This window comes from Pinus tabuliformis, chromosome Q (genome assembly GCF_031772625.1).
Source record: "Pinus tabuliformis cultivar Carrire ecotype Pingquan chromosome Q, CPIR1, whole genome shotgun sequence".
Taxonomy (NCBI): Eukaryota; Viridiplantae; Streptophyta; class Pinopsida; order Pinales; family Pinaceae; genus Pinus; species Pinus tabuliformis.
The window spans coordinates 459,125,413-459,152,446 of NC_142296.1; the positions used below are offsets into that span (position 1 = coordinate 459,125,413).

General features: G+C 41.3%; 1 pseudogene; it reads left to right on the forward strand.

Moving 5' to 3' along the window:
• The first annotated feature begins 12,873 nt into the window (after positions 1 to 12,873).
• LOC149220184 (uncharacterized) lies at positions 12,874 to 25,221 on the forward strand (annotated as a pseudogene).
• Positions 25,222 to 27,034: the final 1,813 nt, after the last annotated feature.

Consider the following 27,034-nt stretch of genomic DNA (forward strand, 5'->3'; position numbering starts at 1 on the left):
GTGGCCAAAGGGAAAAACACCACCTAGACAGTCAGGATATGGGGGAAGAGTTGGACCTGAATCTAGCATAGTCCCCTAGCAGAATTGAATTGCCACCTCCATTTGATTCACTATATAATCGTCTTCAACAGATCACCTTACTCATGGACCAGTTTGGACATGATTAGCATGCTGACAGAACATGGTCGTTAGTTTCATGAATGACCTACAACGAAACCAATGGCATATTCAAGATTGATTCACCACTCTACAATGTGGATAGAGGAGGATCTCCAAAATGTTGGAGGGTCTGGAAGGCCGATTAGAACACATGGAAGGACATGTGCATTGTGATTTTATTCTTCCCTCATCACCAGGAACCATTATGTACAATCCAGCTCTGGTTAATTCCTCAAACCAGGGATAATCCTCGGTTGCATTCAGATCCTAAGGGTATTTGGTCACATTGAGCTATATGTATGTGGTTTTCTAGTTTTCCTTGTCTTTTGATAATGTGGTTATGTTACTATCTTCTGGCCAACAAATATAGTAGTATTGATTCCATATACTTTTTCCAATATGCTCTTCACAATGTATATCTGATTTGAACTAATAGAAACTTTTGAATTTTAAAAAAAATTGATAATTTACTTTTTACCTCGATGGGGGTGGATGATAATGGATATGGGGAGCTTGGGGTGCCCATCACTCAAATGAATCCAAGAACAATAAGGAGGGGCGGTGGCATGGCATGTCCTCCCCATGCACCATACATGTGACGTTAATGTTATATCTCATGGCTTGTCCAACTCTAGCTAGGTCTCTTGATTCTTCTCCCAGGTTGTCTATTAATGAGTGTAGCGTGGATTCTCCAAGGGCTACAAGGAAGTTTTATAAGCATCCCCGCAAGCCTGGTTCTCAACTTCTATGATGGAAATTTCTGGTTTGAGTGGTTTTATTTCATGGGTATCTCAGGCTGGAATAAGCAGGCCCAAAAATCCAAGGCCTCTAGCATAAGGAAGCATTAACCTTGCATGCTCAGTTTGGCATGGATTGGGATTTTTTGAAGGGTTACCTCTCTAGTGTTGGACCATGGTTGGGCACCTTCATTTTCATCATGTGGAATTTTGAGGTAATCCTAGGCTTTTGGATTTTTTGTTTCTTATTTTTCATCTTGGTTTGTTGATGGTTAATTATTGGGTTTCGACTCCTTTATTGGATTTTTTTTGTTGCTAGCCTGTCTAGTTTGCTACATTCAACTTTATGTACTCTCAATTGTTTTGTGTTAATTGGTTAGGTTGCAGGCCTCTAATCTTACCCTTGTGCTTTCATTTTTCAGATGGTGTTGTATCAAGTTGGTGGGTAGTTCTTTGTGTTTGGTGAGGCAACCTACAGGCGATCTGACACAACTATTGATCCTCTGGTACTGTGGAGAGGGGGAACTTATAGTCATTGTTGGTTGTTGGCTTATTCTGAGTATCCCTACACAATTGGGTTGGTTGGGCCATCTGTTGAGTTGCACTCGTGTCTTAATTGAGGTCTGTTATGATTGGTCTTTTTATTGACTTGCCAAGTTGTGACAATGTGATCGTGCTCATCGAGGGGCAAGCAAGCGTGGCTAGACCAGTAGGCCTCACCTAGAGGATATGGCCCGGGATAATTCCATGTCATTAAAACACCTTTTCTATTGAGAGGTCATGATTTCAATTCTCTCAACACCATCGAGGTTAGTCTCTATGGTTGAGCTAATAGGAAGATGAACCCTTCGAGTGGATTTTCCTAGTACAAGTATTTTGTGGACGTAACAGACACTGATATTCGAGGTCCATGAACCACATAGAAAAAATATAGATAATTTTTTTTAATTAAAATTTAATTGGTTAAATTTTTTAGAGACAAAATTGTTAGGAAATTTACTGCATAACATAAATAATTACAGAGAGGAATATATATAAGAAAATAACCAGCAACAACCATAAACACATAAACACAAATGTTTATCTGGGAAAACCCCAAATCCGGGGAAATACCCAACCATAATGAAATTTCATTATCCTTGGCCAAAACCGTGGCCAACCCGACCAAGTGAGCCTTCACCGCTCACCTCTAGGTCTCGCATTACAATGAAGCCCTTCCAGCTTTTTATAAGCTCCATTACATATAATACCACGGGAAGAATACTATGGGTGCACAATACCATGTGCCCCAAAACCATCATTGTTTAACCTAGTCAACTTTGACTCTATCCCGAGTCAATTTTACCTAACAATTCCCCCCTTAAACTTGACTTGGGGTTCCTTGACTAACTCCAGCCAAACCTGCTAAGTGAGACAATCCTGTTCACTCTATCTCTTACCCCCCTCAGAGTTTTTACCCGGGGTATTGTTAACCTAACATCCCCCCTATCACCTAGGTCTAACCCAAACTTTACCGGTGATCACCGAGGCGTACACATGCTTTACCAGGTCTTACAGTAGTATGCCCATTTACATGCAATAAATTTGACTTCATTAATTTTTATTTTTATTTTATTGCTACTGCGATTTTGATCTATCCTTTCTCAATTTGATTTTCTCAAAAACTTCTATCAAATCGCTCCAACTGCGAGCCCTCGTAGATTCCAGCACCGATAAATATCCCAATGCACTGTGATCCCTGGCCGGCACTATCTTCTGCACATTCTCTTTGAGGTTCTTTTGTGTAAGATTGTTCCACCATTATTTTCAGACCCAGATTTGTAAAAGAAAGGCTGCATTGATCTCATCAGGCACTATAAACCCCTAGCATCAAAGAATCCCTTTGAAGCCAATATCTGGCTCTTCAATTGCTACTAGACTTAAAATAGTTCTGATTGAAGTCATTTTAACAACAAGAGAAAATATTTCACCAAAATCAATACATTTCTTCTGTGCAAACCCCTTCACCACAAGTCTAGCTTTGTACCTCTGTTTTCCTCCATCTTCTTCCTTCAACCTGTAAACCCATTTATTCTTCAATGTAGTTTTTCCTGCAGGAAACTTGACTAGGTCCCAAGTCTGGTTATGCATTGAGTCCATCTCTTCTTCCATGGCCACCTCCCACTTCTTCCTGCTTTCAACCTGCATTGCTTCTTCATATCATTCGGGTTCACCAGAATCAGTCAACAATAAATAATATAATGAAGGAGAGTATCGTTCAGGGGGTCTACTTATCCTGGTAGATCTTCTAACACCACTTTCAGGTGCTTGGGGTGCCTGTTGTTGTTGTTGTGGTTGTTGATTATTATTATTTTTAAGCACCTTTACTTTTTCAATGACTTCGTCAAGAACTGCATATTCCTTATTTTCTTTTTCTTGCTTCTTTTCGTGCAACTGATTCTTATACAAGACCTTTTCATTGAATATTACATCTCTGCTCCTAATGATTTTTTGATTTTCGTAATCATATAAGCGATAACCAAAAGCATTAACACCATATCCAATAAAGGTACATTTCTTTGACTTCGCCTCAAGCTTTGTTCTATTTTCTTTATCAATATGGACAAAGGCCTCACAACCAAAAGGCTTTAAAAAGGAGTAGTTTACCTTTTTACTTGTCCATGCTTCCTCTGGAACACCACCATCCAAGGAACTTGAAGGCCCTCTGTTTATTAGATAAACAACAGTATCTACAGCATCTGCCCAAAACTGTAAAGGAAATCCTGCATGCAATCTCATGCACCTTGCACGCTCCATGATTGTTCTGTTCATCCTTTCTGACACACCATTTTCTTGTGGTGTTCTTGGAACTGTCTTCTCTCTGCGAATTCCATTCTCTCAATAGTACCTATCAAACTCTTTGCTGCAATATTCACCTCCATTGTCTGATCTAAGACACTTCAATCTCTTTCTTGTCTTAATCTCAACCAAAGCTTTCCATTTCTTGAAAGTATCAAATACATCATATTTATTCTTAATACAATAAATCCAAGTTTTTCTAGTTGCATCATTAATAAAGGTAACATAATAACGAGAGCCACCGAGAGATGATACCTGAGCAGGTCCCTATACGTCTATGTGCACAAGCTCTAATTTTTCACTCTTCATTTCTTTCCTAACTCTGAGAAATCTAACTCTCTTCTGTTTTCCATAAATGCAATTCTCACAGAAGTCCAAATCAACATTCTTCAAACCCAGCAACAAATTCCTTGAGTGAAGAATAACTAGATACAGGAAAAATCGTAAATTAACGTTGTCTCAGAATGAGTACATACAAAAGGTGTTGAAAAGATTTAACATGCACAATGCAAAACCAGTTAGTACACCTTTTTCTAGCCATTTCAAACTTAGTAAGGAAATGTGCCCAAATACCCAATAAGACATGGATTATATGTCTAAAGTTTCATATGCATCGACAGTTGGAAGCTTAATGTATGCAATGGTCTGCACAAGGCCTGATATTGCACATGCAATGGGAGTTGTAAGCAAGTACATGAACAATCCAGGAAAGGAACATTGGATGGCAGTGAAATGGATTCTCAGATATTTGAAAGGTACGACAAATCAAGCATTATGCTTTGGTGGTTCAAACATTTCCCTACAGTGATATGTTGATGCAGATATGGTAGGTGACAGAGATAACAGGAGGAGCACTACAGGATATGTATTTACTATTAGTGGAATAGCTGTTAGTTGGGTTTCAAAAATCCAAAGTGTTGTTGCACTTTCAACAACAGAAGCAGAGTATGTTGTTGCTACAGAGGCTAGTAAAGAAATGATTTGGTTACAAAGGTTTATGGGTGAATTGGGTAAGGAGCATGATATGGGCATGTTATACAGTGATAGCTAAAGTGCCATGCATCTTGCAAATAACTCAGCATTTCATTCCAGGACTAAACACATACAGCTCTGATACCAGTTGTTAGGAAATTTACTGCATAACATAAATAATTACGGAGAGGAATATATATAAGAAAATAACCAGCAACAACCATAAACACATAAACACAAATGTTTATCTGGGAAAACCCCAAATCTGGGGAAAAACCCAACCATAATGAAATTTCATTATCCTTGGCCAAAACCATGGCCAATCCGACCAAGTGAGCCTTCACCGCTCACCTCTAGGTCTTGCATTACAATGAATTCCTTTGAGCCTTTTATAAGCTCCATTACATATAATACCATGGGCAGAATACTATGGGTGCACAATACCATGTGCCCCAAAACCATCACTGTTTAACCTAGTCAACTTTGACTCTATCCCGAGTCAAGTTTACCTAACAAAAATTCTTATTAATAAGAGAGAATTATAATTCTCAATAAAAATTGGATAAGAATTTTGAAGAAAAAAATGATTAAATTTCTCCAATTTGTAACTTCCTCCTAAATTTTTGGACAACAAAAGCATTTAACAAAAAAAATTGAGATTGTCCACTTTTTAACTTACTTTTAAATTTTAAATATGTAAAAGATATTGTTATTATTTTTTACATGATAAAAAAAATGTGTTTAAAAATTTTGCCATTCTTAATTTACTATATTTTAAACATTTTCTTTTAATAAAACATTTAACTTCGTAGACACTAAATATAAGCAACTAAAAGGGATTTAGTTCTAAGATAATATCCAAATACACTTAAACCATATTTAACTAACTAAAATTATTTAAGCAAATATTAACAGAACTATTTAGGGCATAAAAAACTAGTATGATACCTCATCTTGTTAATTTCTTGTGCAGAGAGGTACTCTTCACACTAATATGGTAGAGATGTGGTAATGTAATATAATAAAATGTTTTTTAAACATTTTGATTTGGTCAAAAAATAAAATAAGTTCATGTGAAAACAAAAATAACTTTAAAAAATAAAAAATCTACAATGTTGTTCTTGTTATTATTATTATTAGTATTATTTGGGTAGTTAAGGTAAACTTGACTTGTTCAAGTTATTGGTGGTTTATGATCTCCAAGTTTATGAGAACCCGTGGCATTCATGTGGAATATAGCCTATTTAAAGGGGGGAATTAAACCAGTCTAGATCCATAACTCCAGATCTACCACGCATTGAGAATATCTTGAGACGCAAACCTATTTTAGAGTGAAAAGAGATTTGATCCCTCTTGGCGCTTGGTAGATCCGAAGTAAAAATGGATCTAGGTTGGTTTAAAATAGAGATATATTTAGATTGATTGAATGCAATTTATTTCTCCTTTAAAATAATGGATAATTACTTTCGAAAAATTATTATAATTTATTATTAATCTATTAATTTTTGAATAAATAAATAATGAATTTTCTTTTTTGTTAATGTAATGAGAGTTTTATATGTACAAGGAAAAGTGTTTAATTTTTCAAATTAATTTTTTTTGCTAGGTTATGTGGGTTATGAGATCACTGACATGCCTAATATGTGGTTTGAGTAGTTGTGGCCCAAGGTGTCAGGGCCTCGAGTTGGCACCAAGGCCAACAAGTGCCCATGACAGGCCATGCTCACTTGCTGGTGAAAAACCAACTTGGAGGCATGACGAGCAAACCCACATGGAGGAGGGGTGCCCAGGTCCACATAGGGGCAGCATGCATGAGTTGGAGGGGTTCACATCCTAGGCGTGCCCTAATGAGGCAAGGTGTCGGGAAAGGCATAATGAGCATGTCGCGATGGGTGCGCCCGCCCAACAACATGACATAATGTTAGAGAAACTTGACAACCTGTGCCCACCCAACGACATGACATAACGAAAGAATGACTCGACGACCCATGAGCACGGGCGCACCTGCACCCAAGGTGGGGTGCTTGAGTACCACGATAGGCAAGACGCAGTGGTCAAGGGAAGTGTGACGTGATGAACAGGACATAGCGACCAACGGAAGTGCAACGTGATGGGTGAGCGAGAAAGAAACACGATATGGAGTGTGCAGCACGAAAGCGACAACAGGGGGTGTTGTGTGCAGTGCGATAAGTGGAACGCCTAGGCAGGGGCGCGCCCACCCATCCATAGGCAAGTTGGACCAAGGGCACGCTCGCCCGCCCATAAGCAGGTCGACCCAGGGGCATGCCAGCACAAAAGTGAAAGGTCGGCTCAAGTATTGAAGGGGTGTTGGCCCAAATAAAGCGAAGGAGAAAGGACATGTATAAATGAAATAGATTGATACTTGGAGGAGGCATCACTAGAATCACATAGATTTAAGTTTGTGCGATATTGCAGAGGCACGGGAAGTGTGATATCGCATAACCGCATAAAGTGTGATAATGCAGAGTCACAGGAAGTGCAATATTACAGAACTATAGGTAGGGGAAAACATCAAAAAAACATATCACAGTTGAGGCATATCATAGAAAGAGGTGGGGCTCACCCAAGAAAGCCTATTTATAGCATTGGTTGAAGAGTTGGATTTTGAGTTGTTTGTGGCACCAAGTTTGGCGTCTCTGTTGGGAAAGGTGCCAACCTTATGTTTGGCACACCTTGGGTTGGAAAACTTTACATTTTGGGTAATTGCATTGGGTTGGGCCAATGACTTCCATTCTCTGTACTTGGCTAATGCATGAGTTTGGGCATGGCTGGCCCTTTGTAACTCTATTGTAACATTACTTTGAAGTTTAATAGAAGAAAGGGGAAAATTGTTGTGGGAGTTGCTCCCTCTCGTCGCATATACTTGTGTTCACATTGTTGGTTTTAAGATATCACATAATTATGGAACTCTTGAGTGCTAATTGAATTTTTATTTCCGCCGCTGTAATAATTGAATAAAAAAGATTGGAATTGAAAAATTGACTAAGTGTTGAAGTAGGCGTAGTGTGGGTTAGAGTAATCATATAACTGCGAACAAATATCATCGATGTCACACAACTCTCACAGTGGCCTTTTGGTGATCACAGTGTGGGTCCATGATATTTGTTATCAAAGCCTACTTTGCGAAGGTGAGCACTTGGAGAAGTTTGGAAGAAGAACTGTGATCAAGGTTGTGAATAGGTTGAAGTTTGGGTAGTATGATGGCAGGTTTGAAAGAGGGTTGCAATAGACTTATGCAGCTCATGAATACGTTGGGCCGCATGAAGGAAGAGAGGACACGATTGTGAGAAGAACTTGAAGTTTTGGAAGACAATGTTAGAAGGGAAATTCTTCGACTTGGTTGGTCGTTTGAACAAGTTGAAGCTGTAGATTGTGAAGAAGAAGAAGAAGTTGCGATGAATGGAAAGGAAGTTGGTCTGAAGGCCAAGTGCGATGTAAGTGTTGTGAACATGGTGCCGAGAGAGGAAGAGTTTGGTTGGACGATGTGTACCATAGCTGAACCAGATTTGGGCATGTCGCAGAAGTTGAAGGAAGTGGTTGACTATGGGGATGAGCAAGAAGAAACAAGTATTATAGATGTGCTGACGAAAGAGGAAGAATTTGGAAAGATGAAGCTTTCCGAAGTTGTACCAAATTCATGCATATCGCAGCCTTGGAAGAAATATGAAGTTTTTAATGAAAGTTGTATAATGGTTCCCCTTATGTTGGAGGAACGTGTAATGGATGACTTAGGTATGTTTGTGTTTAGTTATGTGATGGATGATTTTGGTTTTTTCTAGGACTTGTTTTGACAATATTCGACCTTAGAGAAGATGGTGTGAATGCCTGAGACAAGGGTGGAACGTGATGAACTTATGCGGTGAGTGATTCATGCTTAGTTGAATGAAGATTTGTCTAAGTGCTTGGCATGACTCATGGAAAGAAGAAGCAAGGGTGCACCGAGTGAAAAAGGCAATATGATGCATATTTGGGTGGAATTCATCATTGGAGCCTCTAAGGAGAAGTCTTTAGCGAAACTTTAGTGGGGGAGGTAGTGATGATGGAAGGGACATGTGATGACAATGAAGGTAGGGCGACCGAGGGCGCTACCCTAATTGAAGGAAAGGATGTGATGGTTGAGGTTGTGTTGGGTCTGCTGAAGTGGACGAGTTGGGAAACTGAATTAATGTGCATCGAGTTGAAGAGATGGCATGGAAAAATTCATGCAGGGACATCAAGCAAGGGTGCTTGTAAAGATGTCGCATATGGGAATCAAGCAGAAGTGCCATGTGAGGATGGTGTGTAGGATGGAATTGTCAATGCCACATGAAGATATTTTACAGATGGACTAGTGGGAATGATGGGTGCATTCGAACAACAAGGCCATGGTCGTTTTGAAGACATGGAAGCCTATGGGAGTGTTCATGTGAAAAAGAAGGTATAGGAAACATGTAATGGGACTTGCGACTGAGATAAGTGTGCTTTCCTGAAGCGTTGGATGAAGTTGGTTCATAGGAGCTTATGATGACTTGAAGGAAGTTGCAGTCGATGAAGACTTCATATGATAGTGGTCTTGGATTATCTGGTTTGTTGAGGATATGAAGTCAGTTTTAACTTGAATTTGATGCAGTATGGGATGCATACCTTGGGCACAGTGTGCGATGTGTTCGTGAGGAGTGAATTTATGGATGCGATAGAGACGACACCTTGGAGTTGGCTAGTGGTTGCAGCAATGAGGGTGCCTTGGTGGAAGAAATTAGGCATGGGTTGAGTTTGATGAGACTTAACCATTTTGATGGACATGGAGGATGTTGGTCTATGAGCATGAGAAGCACATGCACAAGACAACGAGGCAAGTGCAAAATTTCCCCTTTGATAGAGTTGATGAGCAGTATATCATAGATGAGATGGAGTTTTCTTCATGGACTTGGATATGGCACGATGAGCATTGGTTATAGGGTTGATGTGTGGAGATGAGAAGAGTTCTTTGTCGAGTTGAAAATGTGACAAAGTGTTGTAGAAACAACTGATGATGGCATGAGGAGGTGCATTCTCATGGATTTGGACGTGATGGTTGGACTAATCACCCAACTAGTTCAAGACATGGGGGATGTCAATGTGTTGAGATGTGTTTGAGTTGAGTTGGAGTATGGCAGCAACAATTCACATAATGACGATATGTGGTGGATTGGCATGATATGAGTTGCGACCAAAGCATGCAGTTGAGTTGGAGGGAGCAGCCTTCCGTGAGTTGGGGCAGTGTGGAGGATTGCAATGAGTTATGGTTGATGACTATGACATTGAGGAGCCTTACCCACATGGAGCCATGAACCTTAATGGAGGTTCATGTGATGAAGGAAAGGAGTTCATGTGGTAGGGACGGTTGACATTGGATTTGGTGGCACTTTGCGATAGGTTGTCTTGCCGATAGAGTTTGTTGAGATAGTGTTGTCGTGGGCAACAACCATTTTGAAGTGGGGGAGGATCTCAGGGCCCTGAGTTGGCACCAAGGCCAACGAGCGCCCATGACAAGCCATGCTCACTTGGTGGTGAAAAATTGACTTGGAGGCACAACGATTTCTCCTATGTGATGAGCACGCCCACATGGAGGAGGGGCGCTCGAGTCCACAAAGGGGTGACATGCACGAGTTGGAGGGGCGCACCCACACGAGGTGAGTTGTCGGGCAAGGCATAGCAGGCATGCCCACTCAACAACATGACATAACGACGTACTGATTTGGCGACCTGCGCCCATGGATGCACCTGTACCCAAGGTGGGGTGCCTAGGCGCCGCAATGGGCAAGGCATAACGACCAAGGCAAGTGTGATGTGACGGATAGGACGTAGCAGCCAAGGGAAGTGTGACATGATAGGTGAGCGAGTAGGCATCATGATATGGAGTGTGCGACACGACAACAACAATAGGAGGCGACGTGGGTAGCACGGCAGGCGGAATGCCCAGGCAGGGGTGTGTCTGCCAACCAAAGGGGTGGCCACATAAAAGTGAAAGGTCGGCTCAAGTAGTGAAGGGGCGTCGACCCACATAAAGTGAAGGGGCAAGGACATGTATAAATGAAAGAACTCAACACTTGGAGGAGGCAGCACCGAAATCGCAGAGATTTAAGTTTGTGTGATATCGAAGAGTCACAGGAAGTGCGATATCACAGAACTGTAGAAAGTGCAATATTGTAGAGTCGCAAGAAATGCGATATCGCAAAACCACAGGGAGTGGCGCACATCGCATAAAGGGATCGTAGCTAAGACATATCGTAGAAAGAGGTGGGGATCACCCAAGCAAGTTTGTTTCTGGTAGAGGTCAAAGAGTTAGATTTCAGAGTTTCTTGTGGTGCCAAGTTTGGGGTTTTTGTTGGGCAAGGCGCCAACTTTAGGTTGGGCATGCTGTGAGTTGCGAAACTTTACATTATGGGTAAGTGCATTGGGTTGGGCCAACAAATACCATTCTTTGTTATTGGGAAGCATGTGAGTTTGGGCATTGTTGGCCCTTTGTAAATCTATTGTAACATTACTTTGAAGTTTAATAGAAGCAATGGGAAAAGTGCTTCGGGAGTTTCTCCCTCCCATCGTGTAAGGTCTTCGCAACTCGGGCAGGCGAGCGACAGGCGCGCGGCACGGCGGGCACACACGGGTGCGACGAGGGGGCGGACGTGCAACGGGCAGGCACTCCTTGGGCGACGAAGTGCGACGAATCTCCGAACCTTATGCGACAATAAAATGCGATGATATATGAGAGCACATGATACTTAGTGCGAAAATGAAAGAAGAGCGAAAGGTCTATACCTTGGTTGAGAGGCTTGCACGATGGAGCAAAGCCGACTTACACTTTGGCTATGTTATGGGCGTTATAACATGATTTATGGGGTCGGCCTTAAGGCTGGACACCCCTTACATTTGAGCAGGCATGCGTATATATTAGAGGACGCAGAGCTCATTTGGAACAAGCAACTTCGCATCTCTCTCTTCTACGCATTGGACAGGGATAAAAGGAAGGCACAGAGATAAGGTAGAGTGCGCATAACTCATGCGCTCTACAGTAGAAGTGCGCAGTTTTACCGGGAGTCAAGTGTAGGTGTTGAGGTACGGTTTTGAGGTGGATTTGTGCAGGACTTAAAGGAGGAGTTCTTGGTGTCTCGGGTGAGCACCCTCCTACCGTATGAGGTTGGCACATGTATTGTAAAGGCTGTCTTTGCCTTGATTGTAAATTATTCTAAGTATAGACTTGGAGTTTTGCCAAGTATACTTGATGATGTATTATTGAAGAACTGTTATAATATATTATTGTTGGGTAGACTGTTCGGGAGTTGCCCCTCCCTTTATACTTGGTTGCAATTGTTGATGTTCTTAGTTAATTGCATATAGATAATGAATGAGTATGGGCTTCATTAAGTATAAAGGATAAATGCATTTTACTTGGTTGCAAAACACAAACTAAGTAAGGACAAGTGAATTAGGCGTAGTCCATGTGCACGAGTATTGTTAAAAAGAAAGTGTTCGGTGGTGCCGCACCTCGCCGACACGGTTGAAAGACTACCGTAGGCTTGGGGGCGTGACAGTTGGTATTAGAGCTGATTCAGGGTTGAAGAAGCTTGACGAAAAGCTGATACCAACCTTGACAGTTGGTATCAGAGCTGATTCAGGGTTGAAGAAGCTTGACGAAAAGCTGATACCAACCTTGATAGTTGGTATCAGAGCTCGGTCTAGAGCTGTTGAGCAAGGTTGCTCGTGACAAGGTACTGCAGGTGAAGGAATTTTGGAAAATTTTAAATGTTCGCCCAGTGGGCTAATTTTCCATGATTTTTCCACAAAAAAGATTCGCCAATTTCCAATTTTATAAAAGACGATTCGCCCACAGAATATAAGATTATTTTACCTTAAAAATCGCCAACATTATATAGAGACTATATATAAAATAATTATAAATTTGATTAATTTTACAAATATATCAATAAACATTTATAATTTGCATATTAGGGATTAGTGAGATTCGCCAATGTTTTAAACTTCAAGAAAATTTTCCATCCTTAAAATTTTCCTTGGAAGGAAACCGTTTCACACAAAGTGGAACAAGGGTTGGTTCTGATTGCAGGTAACTTGGTGAAACTGTTGAATGGTTGAAACTAGATTGCAAAAGAGCAAGAAGTTGTTAGAGATGGCAACTGAATCTCAGGCTGGATCTAGTCATACGATGAAGGATACTACTCTTGGGTTCATTGAAAAAGTGATTGAAAATATGGAGGCTTTGGAGACTTCTTGGGATAAGAAGATGGACTTGCTTGCTAAGGAGCAAGAGATCAACTTGAAGACAAAAGAAGAGCTCGAAGAACTCCGAGTACAACATGATGAACTCCGAGCACAGTATGAGTACACTGATCTTATGTGTACACAACTTGAAGTAAGGGTCAAAGAGGTTGAAGAATCAAGGGATCAGGGTCTTGCAGAGGTCGTGAACTTGAGGAAAACTATTGACACAGCCAATGATGAGATAGCGGTGTTGAAGAAGGCAGTGAGGCACAACTCAGGTGGAGGAGTACCTCATATGAAAGTCAAGGAACCGGAATCTTATGATGGCACAAGGAATGCAAAGACCCTTGGCAACTTTCTATGGGACATGGAGCAATACTTGGAATGGTTGGGTCTATCTGATGATGAGACAAAGGTCAAGGTAGCTGCTCAGTTCTTAACAAAGGATGCTAAGATGTGGTGGGGAAGGAGGTTAGATCAGATTGCCAATGGTAGTGCTGATGACATTACTTCGTGGGATGACATGAAGAAGGCTTTGCAGACTCATTTCAGTCCTCAGGATGAAACATGGGAAGCAAGGACGAAGATTAAGTACATAAAACAAACCGGAAGCCTACAAGCATATCAGCAGGAGTTTGCAAGTGCAGCTCTGGAACTTCCTGACATGGTGAAGAGGGACAAGGTGTTTAACTTCATTATTGGGTTGAAGCCTTGGGCACGCAATGAAGTGAAGAGGCAGAAGATTAGGACACTTGAAGAAGCTTTTGCTGTTGTTGACAGGTTGGTGGAACATTATGATGAGACTTCTGATGATAGGAAGAAGAAGTCCGAGAAACCGAAAGAGAAGAAGAAGGAAGATGCTTCAAAATCGGATGATAGTTCGAAGATGAAGAAACCTTTGAAGTGTTGGATTTGTGCTGGTCCACATACGGTGAAGAATTGTCCTTCTAAACCAAAGGTGGCTGCTATTGCACAATCTGATGGAAAGAATGAAGGTGCTTCTGTAGGGATGATGCAGATACTTGGTGCTTCTGCTACTACGGAGGTGGTCTCTAGGAGAGATCCTGAAAGGAACAGATTGGAGTATGTTCAGATGAAGGTTGGAGGTGCTGATGTACTCACTATGGTGGATAGTGGGGCTTCTCACAACTTCATGAGTGAAGATACTGCGAGAAGAATTGGACTGAAGTTTGTACCGGTAAAGGCACAAATGAAGACAGTGAATTCTCCTCCTATGGGGATTCTTGGTATAGCTGAGAAGGTGGACACTACACTTGGTGAATGGACCGGGAAGGTGGACTTCACTATAGTGCGAATTGATGACTATGAAGCTATATTGGGGATGGAATTCATGAAACAATTTGAGGCTATGGTTGTACCACATTTGAGGAAACTCTACATTTATGATGGAAGGGAAGATGTACCCATTGGTGTTCCAACCATTGGTGTGACAAAACCTGATCAAAAATTAGGAGGAATGCAAATGGAGGATAAGGAGAAAGTGAACAAGCGGTTGTCCACTGCTGAGGCAAAGCTTGTGGAGCAATCATTGGTCATTAGATCACTTTCAGATAGCATCTTGGATTTGTCAAGAAGGCTAGAGCTGGTGGATGATGATGATGATGATGTTGATGAGGTATATGTGAGGCCGAATATCCAGAAGGAAGACCGGGAGGCATATCTACAAAGGATGGAGGTTGAGGATCCTGACAGATGGATTGAGTTGATTAGTGAGGGAGAGCCTTCAGGCTCTACTCCCTCTACATTTTCTTAGATGAAAAGAGAAGATGGGGCTCATTGTTAGCTGCTCATGGCAGTGAGTCCTTAAACATGTTGAGCAGGTACGATGGATGATGCAGGGATGGCTTAGCATCAAGCATCATGACATGTTGCAGATGGATGGAGTTTCCATGGACCTGAGCATGGATTGTAGATTCTTGATGAGTCGAGGATGTGGCAGATGTTTGAGGAACAACTGATGAGGACATGAGGATGTTCACTCTCATGGATTGGGCATGATGGTTGGATTAGCTACCCAACTAGTTCAGACATGGGGTCGCGAAGTGTACAGAGATGTGTTGGCATTATGCTGGAGTATCATGACAGAGGTTCACATGATGACATATGGATCGAGATGACTACTGATATATTGTTGAGATGAGATGTTGACACATGGTTGAGGTGTGTTAGCACTTGTTGACATAGCATGGGCAGTTTTGCACATGGTGATGATGATATGATGGAGTTTGACACATTGTTGCGGTGGACATGTAGCTTGAGTTGGAGGGATCAACCTTCCATGGTGGAGAGCAGCATGGGGAGATTGTGACAGAGTGGTCGATGATCATGGACATCTGATATATGACATACATTAGTATGGAGTATCTTGGTGACAATTGGTTGCTAAGGTGGAGCATGATGGAGATGGGATTCTACATATGTTGCAGGGATGTTTGCCTTATGTGGAGGAGTCGACATCATGGTTGATGATGATCTTGGTGGAGAGCTACCGAGATGGTATGTTGTCGAGGACGACAACGATTTTAGGTGGAGGAGGATGTAAGGTCTTCGCAACTCGGGCAGGCGAGCGACGGGCGCGCGGCACGGCGGGCGCACACGGGTGCGACGAGCGGGCGGACGTGCGACGGGCGGGCGCTCCTTGGGCGACGAAGTGCGACGAACCTCCGAACCTTATGCGACAATAAAATGCGACGATATATGAGAGCACATGATACTTAGTGCGAAAATGAAAGAAGAGCGAAAGGTTTATACCTTGGTTGAGAGGCTTGCACGATGGAGCAAAGCCGACTTACACTTTGGCTATGTTATGGGCGTTATAACATGATTTATGGGGTCGGCCTTAAGGCTGGACACCCCTTACATTTGAGCAGGCATGCGTATATATTAGAGGACGCAGAGCTCATTTGGAACAAGCAACTTCGCATCTCTCTCTTCTACGCATTGGACAGGGGTAAAAGGAAGGCGCAGAGATAAGGTAGAGTGCGCATAACTCATGCGCTCTACAGTAGAAGTGCGCAGTTTTACCGGGAGTCAAGTGTAGGTGTTGAGGTACGGTTTTGAGGTGGATTTGTGCAGGACTTAAAGGAGGAGTTCTTGGTGTCTCGGGTGAGCACCCTCCTACCGTATGAGGTTGGCACATGTATTGTAAAGGCTGTCTTTGCCTTGATTGTAAATTATTCTAAGTATAGACTTGGAGTTTTGCCAAGTATACTTGATGATGTATTATTGAAGAACTGTTATAATATATTATTGTTGGGCAGACTGTTCGGGAGTTGCCCCTCCCTTTATACTTGGTTGCAATTGTTGATGTTCTTACTTAAGTGCATATGGATAATGAATGAGTATGGGCTTCATTAAGTATAAAGGATAAATGCATTTTACTTGGTTGCGAAACACAAACTAAGTAAGGACAAGTGAATTAGGCGTAGTCCATGTGCACGAGTATTGTTAAAAAGAAAGTGTTTGATGGTGCTGCACCTCGCCGGCACGGTTGAAAGACTACCGTAGGCTTGGGGGCATGACACATCGGATATACTTATGTTCACATTGTTGGTTTTATGATATCGCGGAATTGTCGAACTATTGAATGTTAATTGAAGTTTTATTTTCGTTGCTATAATAATTGAATAAAGAAGATTGGAATGGAAAAATTGACTAAGTGTTGAAGTAGGCATAGTCTGGGTTAGAGTAGTTGTATAACTGCGATCAAATATTTTCGGTGTCGCACAACACCCACGGTGGTCTTTTGGCGACCACAGCTTGAGGCCGTGACACAAGGGAATCTAAGTCATCAAAACCACCTAGGGATCTGACTTGACCTTAGCTAGCATGGCTAAATTTTTTCCCACGAAATTTTGAACTGGTGACCTTTACACCACGAAGTACCTTAATATAACACCCAGTCACTATCTGCTCTATGCCCTGTGGGATTTTCACATTAAAATTTTATTTAAAATAAAATAATTTTAAAATTTTACCAAAATTCCAACTAAATAAGAATTTATATAAAAGAGAATTGAGAAGTCATGAGTTTAATTCTCATGATATCCTCGGAGCCAGGCTCCATAGTTGAGCCAACAAAAAGTCATCCCTTTGAGTAGATTTTCCTGATACAAATATTTCATGGACATAACAGTCGCCAATCTCCTAAATTTATGAACAACATAAAAAAAATTAAAAGAAAATTTGTAAAAAATCTCCTTGAAAATTCTATAAATTTTTAATAAAATTATGAAAAAAAAAATCCAATAAAATAAAAATGGTGAAAAAATACAAAATAATCATTTTAAAAATTGTATCAGACTTACCCTAGTCGATCAAATATAAATTTTGACCTTCCAATTAAATAAAAAAATTGAATTTTATAGGGTTAAATTAAATAATCAAAAGGAAATTTGAGAGAAAACTTTTTCCATAAAATTTTAACAAATCCAGTAAATTAAGAAGGGTGACTTTTATAAAGTTGAAATTAGACATTTTAGAGGAAATTTATTACAAAGCAGATTCAAAAAAAACCTGATAACTAATCCAATTAAATTAAATAAACTTTAAATGTGATTATATTATTTTATTTTTTATTTATTTTTAAATTAAAAAAAAATGTATTTTAAAAAGTAAAGGGTTACCTAATCTTTAAAATAATGAATACCGATTTTTTTGGTATAGACTTGGAATCTCTGTAGTAATTTATCGTCAAAGTCGTGGCTTTTGCCTAATTATTATGCTCAAGCGAGGACTTTCGTACAGCTTATCGTGTGGGTTATTGAATTTTGTTTTATATTTTAACCACTTCGGTGTTCTTTCTGGGGACGGCTCCCACCGACCATCACCGTCAGTCAAAAGCCACTTAATTTACAACGTGTCACTTCTCACCAACAAAACGCCGTGGAGCTGTATCACTGCCTTCGCTTTCTCTGTACAACGATATTCCGGTCGTATAACGCCGCTATTTTCCCACGGCGTTCCGGCGGTATTAGGACCCTTTTTTCACTGTTATGCCATTCGACGAAGTTAGGTTATTCATAGATATGATTTTAATTTATTTTAAATTAGTAATGGTTTTTAAAGGTGTAAAGATACATCGAAGGAATATAAGATTTAAAGGAAAGATTTGGGAAGACCATCTTACTACCAATAAAGCCCAATGTTCAATGGATGCGATGAGCTCTGCCAAACTTTCCAATGCAAGTCCCATGAGGCACTCTTCACACTTAGCTATTTACCTTTTTCTGCCACAAGGTGTCGCTAGAGCCGGATTTCTGCCAAGGCGCGAGATTGATCTCCTTCAAGGTCCTAGAGCCTAGCTACCCTTCCTAGGTCACACAATGAGTCCTCCTACGAGATTCCACTAGTCATAAGTCCCACCTCTCCAATTTTGAAGGAATTACGAACAACTTCTTCATGCGCTGCCATTTTCTTCTTGTTTTGAATAATGGCAGTGTAACAACCCTTGGCGTTGGGGTTGAACTCTTCCTTGTAGCTTACTTCCCACCCAACAATAGTTAAGTCCCAAACCAGACTAGTACCAATGTAGTTATACAACAATATATATTGAGAAAACAACTTTAGAAAAAAATCAATTACCTTCGTGGTTGAAAGAATTGGGATTACAAGATTTTGAAGATTCAATTAACTCTATAGCTGAAATGTCTATAATTTACTTGGTTTCTGACCATAATGCCAAAGGACGTGAAATGCTAGATATAGCAATTATCGATATTGGTTCTCGGGGAATTTGTAAGTAGAATCTACTTTCTAACTACTCCAGGGATTTAATCTCTACATGTCGAACCTTAGTAGATATAGTTGACATCTACAATTGCTAGGAACCGTTACTCTAAAAAATGGCTAAATATAAACTGGTGAGCTAGCAATCCATCTCATAATGTCATCAGCGTCAGGGTGTTATTGGCAAGGTAGTCTAAGTGGGCCCTTGTTTTCACTTTATTATATTCTTTCTCATATTTGTCGATCCATATTTGCGGCCCCATGAAACAGCTATCATAACACATGGCAATTCGATGTTCCAAGAAGTCAAACTCTCAACTTGTTGGTGTTTATCATCGAGCAGATCAGAGCTTTGCTGAGATGCAATGTTACCCGTCTATGGCAATTTTTTCTTTGCAATGTGGGTTTGTTGGGCATTTTACAGAAGCATGACTAGGAGAGAAGAACAGAAGCAAGTGCGTGTCTTTGTGTTTGGCTTGCTATGATGTATTGGTCACAGATGGGGAATCCAAGGCAACTTTTAAATGATTTCTTGATGATGCTAGTAGTGGTCGTGGTTAAGGGGAGCCAACGGGCGATAAACAGGCCCTTCTTGATTTTATCAGCAAGGTTCCCCATGGCCAAAGGCTGAACTGGAATGCCAATAGCTCAACTTGTACTTGGGTAGGAGTGAGCTACAATAGTAACAGGGATCGTATATGGGAAGTTTGATTGTCGGGCATGGGACTCTTTGGACAGATCCCCCTTGGCACTATGGGGCGTCTCACGGAGCTCAAAGTTCTTTCCCTGAGATCAAATTTTCTCACCAGTCCTCTGCCTTCAGATCTTGCAAATGCCAAGGCTCTAAGAAGCATCTATCTTCAACATAACTTGTTTTATGGGCCATTGCCTCCATTTCTGTCTCAATGGGGGCGCTTGAATCGACTGGATCTTTCCTTCAATCATTTGAATGGGTCTATTCCCTTTTCCTTGAATAACCTCACGCATCTCACTGGTCTCTTATTGCAGAACAATTCACTGAGTGGAAGCATACCCAATCTCAATGTCCCGAACTTGACTATCTTCAGTGTGGCCAACAATCAACTCAATGGTTCGATTCCTATCTTCAGTGTGGCCAAAACCTCTGGATGTGGATTGCTTTGGGTGTTGCAAGGGGCATCTCCCACATCCACGAAGAATGCGGAGGAAAATTCACCCATGGAAACATAAAGTCATCCAATGTTCTGTTAACGTCCGATTTGGATGGATGCCTCTTAGACTTTGGCCTAGTTCCATTATTTAGCGTTGCAGCAGCAACGAATCACATCACTGGTTATAGAGCCTCAGAGGTCATAGAAACTCGTAAGGTCATGCATAAATCCGATGTCTACAGCTTTGGTGTTCTACTCCCAGAACTTCTCATAGGCATGGCTGCCAACGATGCCTCTCTTGTTGAAATGTGGCAACAAGAATATTCCAATTTAACTTCTCCTTGAATTAAATTGTGAATTAAAATCGAATTTAGTCTTAACAGCTACTTGGAAATAATTAATTAAGTTATTTTGACTTAATTAGTTGGAGAAATTCTATTTAGAAGTCTTTCTGAAGTCATGCAAGAGTTATCCCTTAAATTAAGGAGATAAGATTGAGTTATATTTGAGTTGTAATTAGTTAACTCGGTTTACTGAGTTAAGTGCAGTTAAATTAGTTCCAAACTGTTTGAGGAACTAATAGAGAGTTAACAGTCAGTTGATGCATGCATGCACTCAACAAGTGTACTCTAGTTAACTGAAGATTCTCCCATAAGAAACTCATGCATGTCTATTCTGAGAAAGACCCAGTTGAGATTAAAGTCAAGGACAATGTACTATCAGTTGCACGTGTTTTCCTATAAAGAAAACTCATGCATACACAAGGAATCATTCCTTGAGGATTGCGCAGTTCTCACAGTGTATGAGGTCAGGTGATCATCCACTGGGTGAATGAGTTTTCCACCACTTGGTTGAAGGAGAATCATCCCAGAGGAATAGCGCAAGGAAATAGGAGCTTAGAGGACAAAGAGGAAGGCTTGAGAGAAACCAAGATTGCCTGTGAGCATCTGTGAGGATTGTACTGAGAGCTGGCTAGCTGTGAGAGCTAAGGCTTTGTATAATTCCTATGTATTTCCACCTTGCATGATAACACAGATAGTGGGTTTTTTAGCTGAGGCTTTCCCCAAAGTATTTTCATGTGTATTGTGCATTGATTCTTCTTCTTCTGGTTATATTGTTTAGCTCGATCTTTAAGCCTCTGCAAATTGATAGTAGAAGTAGGTTATAGTATTTTACTTTGATTTATATTACATTATCGGGTTAACCTACACATCAGATTTTCTACATGGTATCAGAGAAAGTTTTGTAGAAATTTTCTACATGGTATCAGAGCTAAGTTTATCAGAGTTGTGAACAGTATACTGAGAAGAGAATTTAAAGTTTGAAGTTCGAGGTTGCAGGTGCAAATCGAATTCTTATCATACTTCAAGGTTGGCCAATGGCGTTCTATGGCTTGGGACTCAAGGCATAAAGTATGCCTTGGAAGGTAGCTCGAATTACATAGCATGGAAAGATAGAATGGAGGCTGTATTATAAGACAACGACTTGAAGGAATTCATTGATCAAGAAATCCAAAAGCCAACTTCAGCTAATGCACAAGAGTTGGCTGAGTGGAAGAAGTGTGTGGTGAAGGAGAGACGGATCATCCTTGATGGAGTTCGAGACCATATTGTCTCAAGTCTCCATGGGAAGGATACTCCATTTTCAATGTGGAAGACATTAAAGGACCTCTACCAGAACAGTAGCGACTAGAGGAAATTGGCGCTTAAGGATAAGCTTCGAAGAATCAAGATGGAGAAGGGCGATACTATTTCCACATATTTGAACAAGCTCACCACCTGCAGAGATGAGCTTAGCAGTGTGGGAATAAATACTACCAATGATGCTATGGTGAGCCTCGCTCTCCTTGGCCTTCCAAAGAGCTGGAATACCTACCAGGACTCTGTGAATGGAAGGGAGAAACTACCGGATTGGGAATGACTATGGTAGGATCTCATGCACAAGGAGATCATGAGGAGCACATGAGATGGTCCTTCATCCAAGGATGATGATGAAGAAAATATGACCTTAGCAAGTAAGGCAAGGAAAGGGAAGGGGAAGGCGTCCCATTCCAAATCGAATTCTTCTCATGGAGGGAAGATGGGTGACAAGTCTAAAGTGAGATGCTTTAATTGTCACGAGATGGGAAATTATGCGACTAATTTCCCATCGAAGAAGTCCAAGAAGGGATCCTCGAAAGGATTGGAAGGTGAGGCATTAGCCTCAGTTCGAAATGGAAACTACCCTCATCGCATGCATGGTGTCATCAATGATGGGTTTTGTTTGGTATCTTGAAAGTGGAGCCTCATTCCACATGACCGGTGATAAAATTTTATTTAGTGCCTTGGAGGAGAAAGACCTCAAGATGTGCATAGAGATGGGTGGCGATGGAAGGTATAGTTTTTCAGGAGTGGGCACAGTTGCTTTTCAGAGGGAGCATGGAGCTCCTCTCACCTTGACAGATGTGATGTATGTGCCTGGACTGAAGAAGAACTTGGCATCGGTTGTGATGTTGGAGGACAAAGGCTATGATGCTATCTTCAGTAAAGGAAAGGTGTTCTTAAGACACATAGCCACGGGTCAGGCCAAGAGGATAGGGATTCGGGTGCAAAATCTCTATAAACTAGAGGTAGATGATTGTGCAGCATTGAGTATGAAATCAGAATTGGTGTAAAGCCAAGACATTTGCGAGTTGTGGCACAGGCGGTTGGGCCATTTGCATCATGGGGCTTTGAAGATAATGTAGCAAATATCTACAGGACTTCCCAAAGGTAAACTTGAGCAAGTTGACACATGCAAAGGTTATACCTTGGGAAAGTACACCAAGTCTTCCTTTCATGATTGAGACAGTCGAGCGAAGGCTATCTTAGAGCGAGTTCATACTGATGTGTGTGGACCATTCTCGACGACATCCACAGTGAAGTAAAGGTATTATGTGATTTTCATTGATGACATTCTCGTAAATGCTGGATTTATTTCATGCAGAAGAAGGACCAAACCTTCACAAAGTTTTGTGAGTTCAAAGCTTTGGTCAAGAAAGAGTCAGGGAAGAAGATCAAGGCCTTGAGAAGCGACAATGGTGGAGAATATGTCTCTCAAGAGTTTAAGGACTTCTGTGCAGTGGAAGGAATTAAATGATAGTTGACGAAACCTCATAACCCACAGCAAAATGGGGTGGCCGAGAGGAAAAATAGAACTATTGTAGGGGCAACACGGGCAATGCTGCATGACCAAGGCCTACCACTTCACTTGTGGGCTGAGGCATGCAACATAGCGGTCATTTGCAGAATAGAAGCCCACATCGCATACTTGGGATGAAGACACCAGAAGAAGCTTTCTATGGTAAGAGATCAGATGTAGTTCACTTCAGGATCTTTGGCTCATCGGTATATTGCCGTGGGACAAAGGATGCACTGAAGAAGCTTGAGCCGACATCATAGTTGGGGATACTTGTGGGGTACACTGATACACCTCACAACTATCGAGTGTACTTGCCTACCAGTCGGAGGACAGTGGTTTGTAGAGGTCTCAAGTTTGATGAGCAGAAGGCCATGCAAGTTTCCCTTGAGAGGGAGCTCAAACTACAAGTTGTGGAGGAATTGTTGGTATATAAGGAGGAGGAGCCTCAGACTGATACAGAGTAGGTTCAAGAAGTGGAGACATCCACTCAAGCAGAGTCTTCCAAAAATGGACAGAAGCGCACAAGAGAAGCTGACAGATTGTTGTAGGATGCGAGAGAGAATGTGGGAGTACCATCTTCTCAGTGCAGATAGAGGAGGTCACCTGAGAGGTACACTGGATACATGGCCCTTGCTGGGGAATGTGCTGAGACCCAGCCATCTTCCGTTGAGGAAGCAGTGCAGTAGCCGATTTGGGTTGATGCTATGGTGGAGGAGTATGACTACATAGTTCGTAATAGTGTTTGGGACATGGTTCCGAGACCGAAGAACAAGTCAGTTGTGAGTTCCCGTTGGCTTTACAAGGTAAAGCAAGCTGCTGATGATGGAAGGATCATGTTGTTGTAGTATGTTTCGACAGAGGAGCAAGATGCTGACATTTTGACAAAGGCATTGTCGAAGTGTAAATTCGAGTTCCATAGAGATAGGATCATGGTGGTAGATAATCCCTTTTTTGCTGAGAGGGAGTGTTGAAATGTGGCAACAAGAATATTCCAATTTAATTTGCCCTTGAATTAAATTGTGAATTAAAATCGAATTTAGTCTTAACAACTACTTGAAAATAATTAATTAAGTTATTTTGACTTAATTAGTTGGATAAATTCAAGTTAGAAGTCTTTCTGAAGTCATGCAAGAGTTATCCTTTAAATTAAGGAGATAAGATTGAGTTATATTTGAGTTGTAATTAGTTAACTTAGTTTACTAAGTTAAGTCCAGTTAAATTAGTTCCAAACTTTTTGAGGAACTAATAGAGAGTTAACAGCCAGTTGATGCATGCATGCACTCAACTAGTGTACTCCAATTAACTGAAGATTCCCTCATCAGAAACTCATGCATGTCTATTCTGAGAAATACCTAGTTGAGATTAAAGTCAAGGACAATGTACTATCAGTTGCATGTGTTTTCCTATCAAGAAAACTCATGCATGCAGGAGGAATCATTCCTTGAGGATTGCACAGTTCTGGCAATGTGTGAGATCAAGTGATCAACCACTGGGTGAATAAGTTTTCCACTTGGTTGACGGAGAATCATCCCAGAGGAACAATGCAAGGAAATAGGAGCTTCGAGGGCAGAGAGGAAGGCTTGAGAGAAGCCAGGATTGCCTGTGAGCATCTGTGAGGATTGTACTGAGAGGTGGCTAGTTGTGACAGCTAAGGCTTTATATAATGCCTATGTATTTCCACCTTGTATGATAATACAGATAATGGGGTTTTTAGCTGAGGCTTTCCCCAAATTATTTTCATGTGTATTGTGCATTGATTCTTCTTCTTCTAGTTATATTGTTCAGCTCGATCTTTAAGCCTTCGCAAATTCATAGTAGAAGTAGGTTATAATATTCTACTTTGATTTATATTTCATTATTGGGTTAACCTACACATCAGATTTTCCACATCTCTTAATGACGAGGGCATCGATTTACCAAGATGGGTACAATCTGTGGTTCGCGAGGAGTGTACAATAGAGGTTTTGGACGTGGAATTAATTAGGTACCAAAACATAGAGGTTTTCAACATGGAATTAATGAGATACCAAAACATAGAAGAAGATATGGTCCAGTTGCTCAAGATTACCATGGCCTGTGTTGCTATAGTGCCTGATCAGAGGCCTAGAATGCAAGAAATGGTGAAGATGATCAAGGACATGAGGCAGTTCGAAACATACAATAGACAATCCCCTGATGATAAATCGAAAGAATCCAATGGAAAAAATCCTCCCCAGTAAGCCACATTAGAATCATGCACCCCCACATCAAGAACACCTTGACAAGAACCCCTCAGCAAGCACACTTTGACAATCAAAATTCTTCTCTTTATGTCCATATTATAAAACAGTTCCTAATATCATAGGTTTTTCATGATTTATTTCATTTATATCAATTATTTAAGTAAAGTAACTTTACTGCAGAATTGCTTGCTTTATATTCTAGTTTTTGTTCCCCTTTTCTCGGCTCGCGGGTGATCTTCAAGCATTCTTGAAATAGGCACCACACTACACTGCATTCATGCGCATTTGGGGATGGGAGATGCAAAGACCATGTAGAATATTTTGGCCCCTCACTTGGACGATGCAGAGGTTCATTGATGAGGTAAGTTCCCCTTTCGAGATGAATCTCGATGCCTCTGAGGTCACATGGCTGAAGGCCTTGTTGGTCACGTCCAAGAGGCCCTTCGTGTTGTCCATGGTTCGGTGGGATGGACACCATAGACTATATTATGTAACATAGAATAAGAGGCCATTCAATGGGACTTGCGCACCACCAACAACCAAAATAGTCAAGAAAAATTCATCTCTTTGCTCGAATTGCCAAAAAAAACACGTGCTTCCAAGGGTTCTTAACACATTTGTGCAATGAGAAGTATAAGTTATTGGTTTTAACTCTCTCTTTCCCCATGAGTCCAAGATTTTGACCCTTCTTGCGGTGTCCGAATCCTAGAGGAATTTGTATACAACAATCACCTTCGACAAAAAAGTTAGCGTCCGCAAGCTCATTTGCTGGCGAAAGCTCGCAAAATCCAGAATTATCACTTGTGTTTACAACTTCATAAAAGGTACATGGAAAATGATAGAAGAGTGCAATGGAAGTGTGTTGTAGCAGCTACAACCACCCTCCAAAATTTTGCCTTAGCCTCGTTTTGGAGCCTCCCTTCCAACCTTCACAACAGCTTGCCTTGCTTTGTCAAGTTCACAAGTTTCAGTGTCTTTCTCAAAGGCAGCTTGTTGGTCACACCTTGATCCATTCCCCTCACAGACTATTCGCCTGAACTTTGTCCAGCTGCAGGATGAGCAGCTTCCCCTTCAAAATTGTGCATTTCTGGAGGGAAACTAGCCTTCACTCTAGGAATTGCACAATCCTCTCTAGCAACCTGTTGGGCTCTAGGATTGCGCAATCCTGCCTTCCAACAATCCCAGTAGGATTTGTGCAAATTTCCCTAGCAAGGTTGATCAGCCCAGAATTTGTGCAAATCTAGGCAGCAGTCAGCTGCTCTTCCCAGAAATTACACACATATCCTGGGCAGCTAGCCCAACTCCCAACCAGAAATGCACATTTTTCTCCAACAGTCAAGAAGCCTCTTGCATGTGTAGCTGAGTTGACCGGTTCCCTCCGGGGCTGAGAAAAATAGACTTGCATGCATGGGTTACTTCTCCTAAGGCAACATGTAAATGCATCCCTTGTTTCAAGGATCTATGTTTAGCAATTGGAGGTTACATGCAAGGAGCAATTCCGAAACCTCCGACCAAGTGTCGCTTCCCCTATATTCGTGGCATACACATCACAACCTCGAAGTTATAAAAACTCATCAACCGGACGTTGCAAAGCTCATTCCTCACATCAACCTTCCAGCTCTGACATCCCACATCACATTTAGGAGCAGTCGGCACATTCAACTCAGTTGTTTTGGGGTAAGCCCGCTTCCAATGCCTTGTGTTGCTATCTCACTGTTGTCACATGCATGAAACTGTTTTGCACGGACGTTTGCCCAACCGGTGAACTACCTCACCCACATGCATGTTGATCTGTTTGTTGAATCTTTCA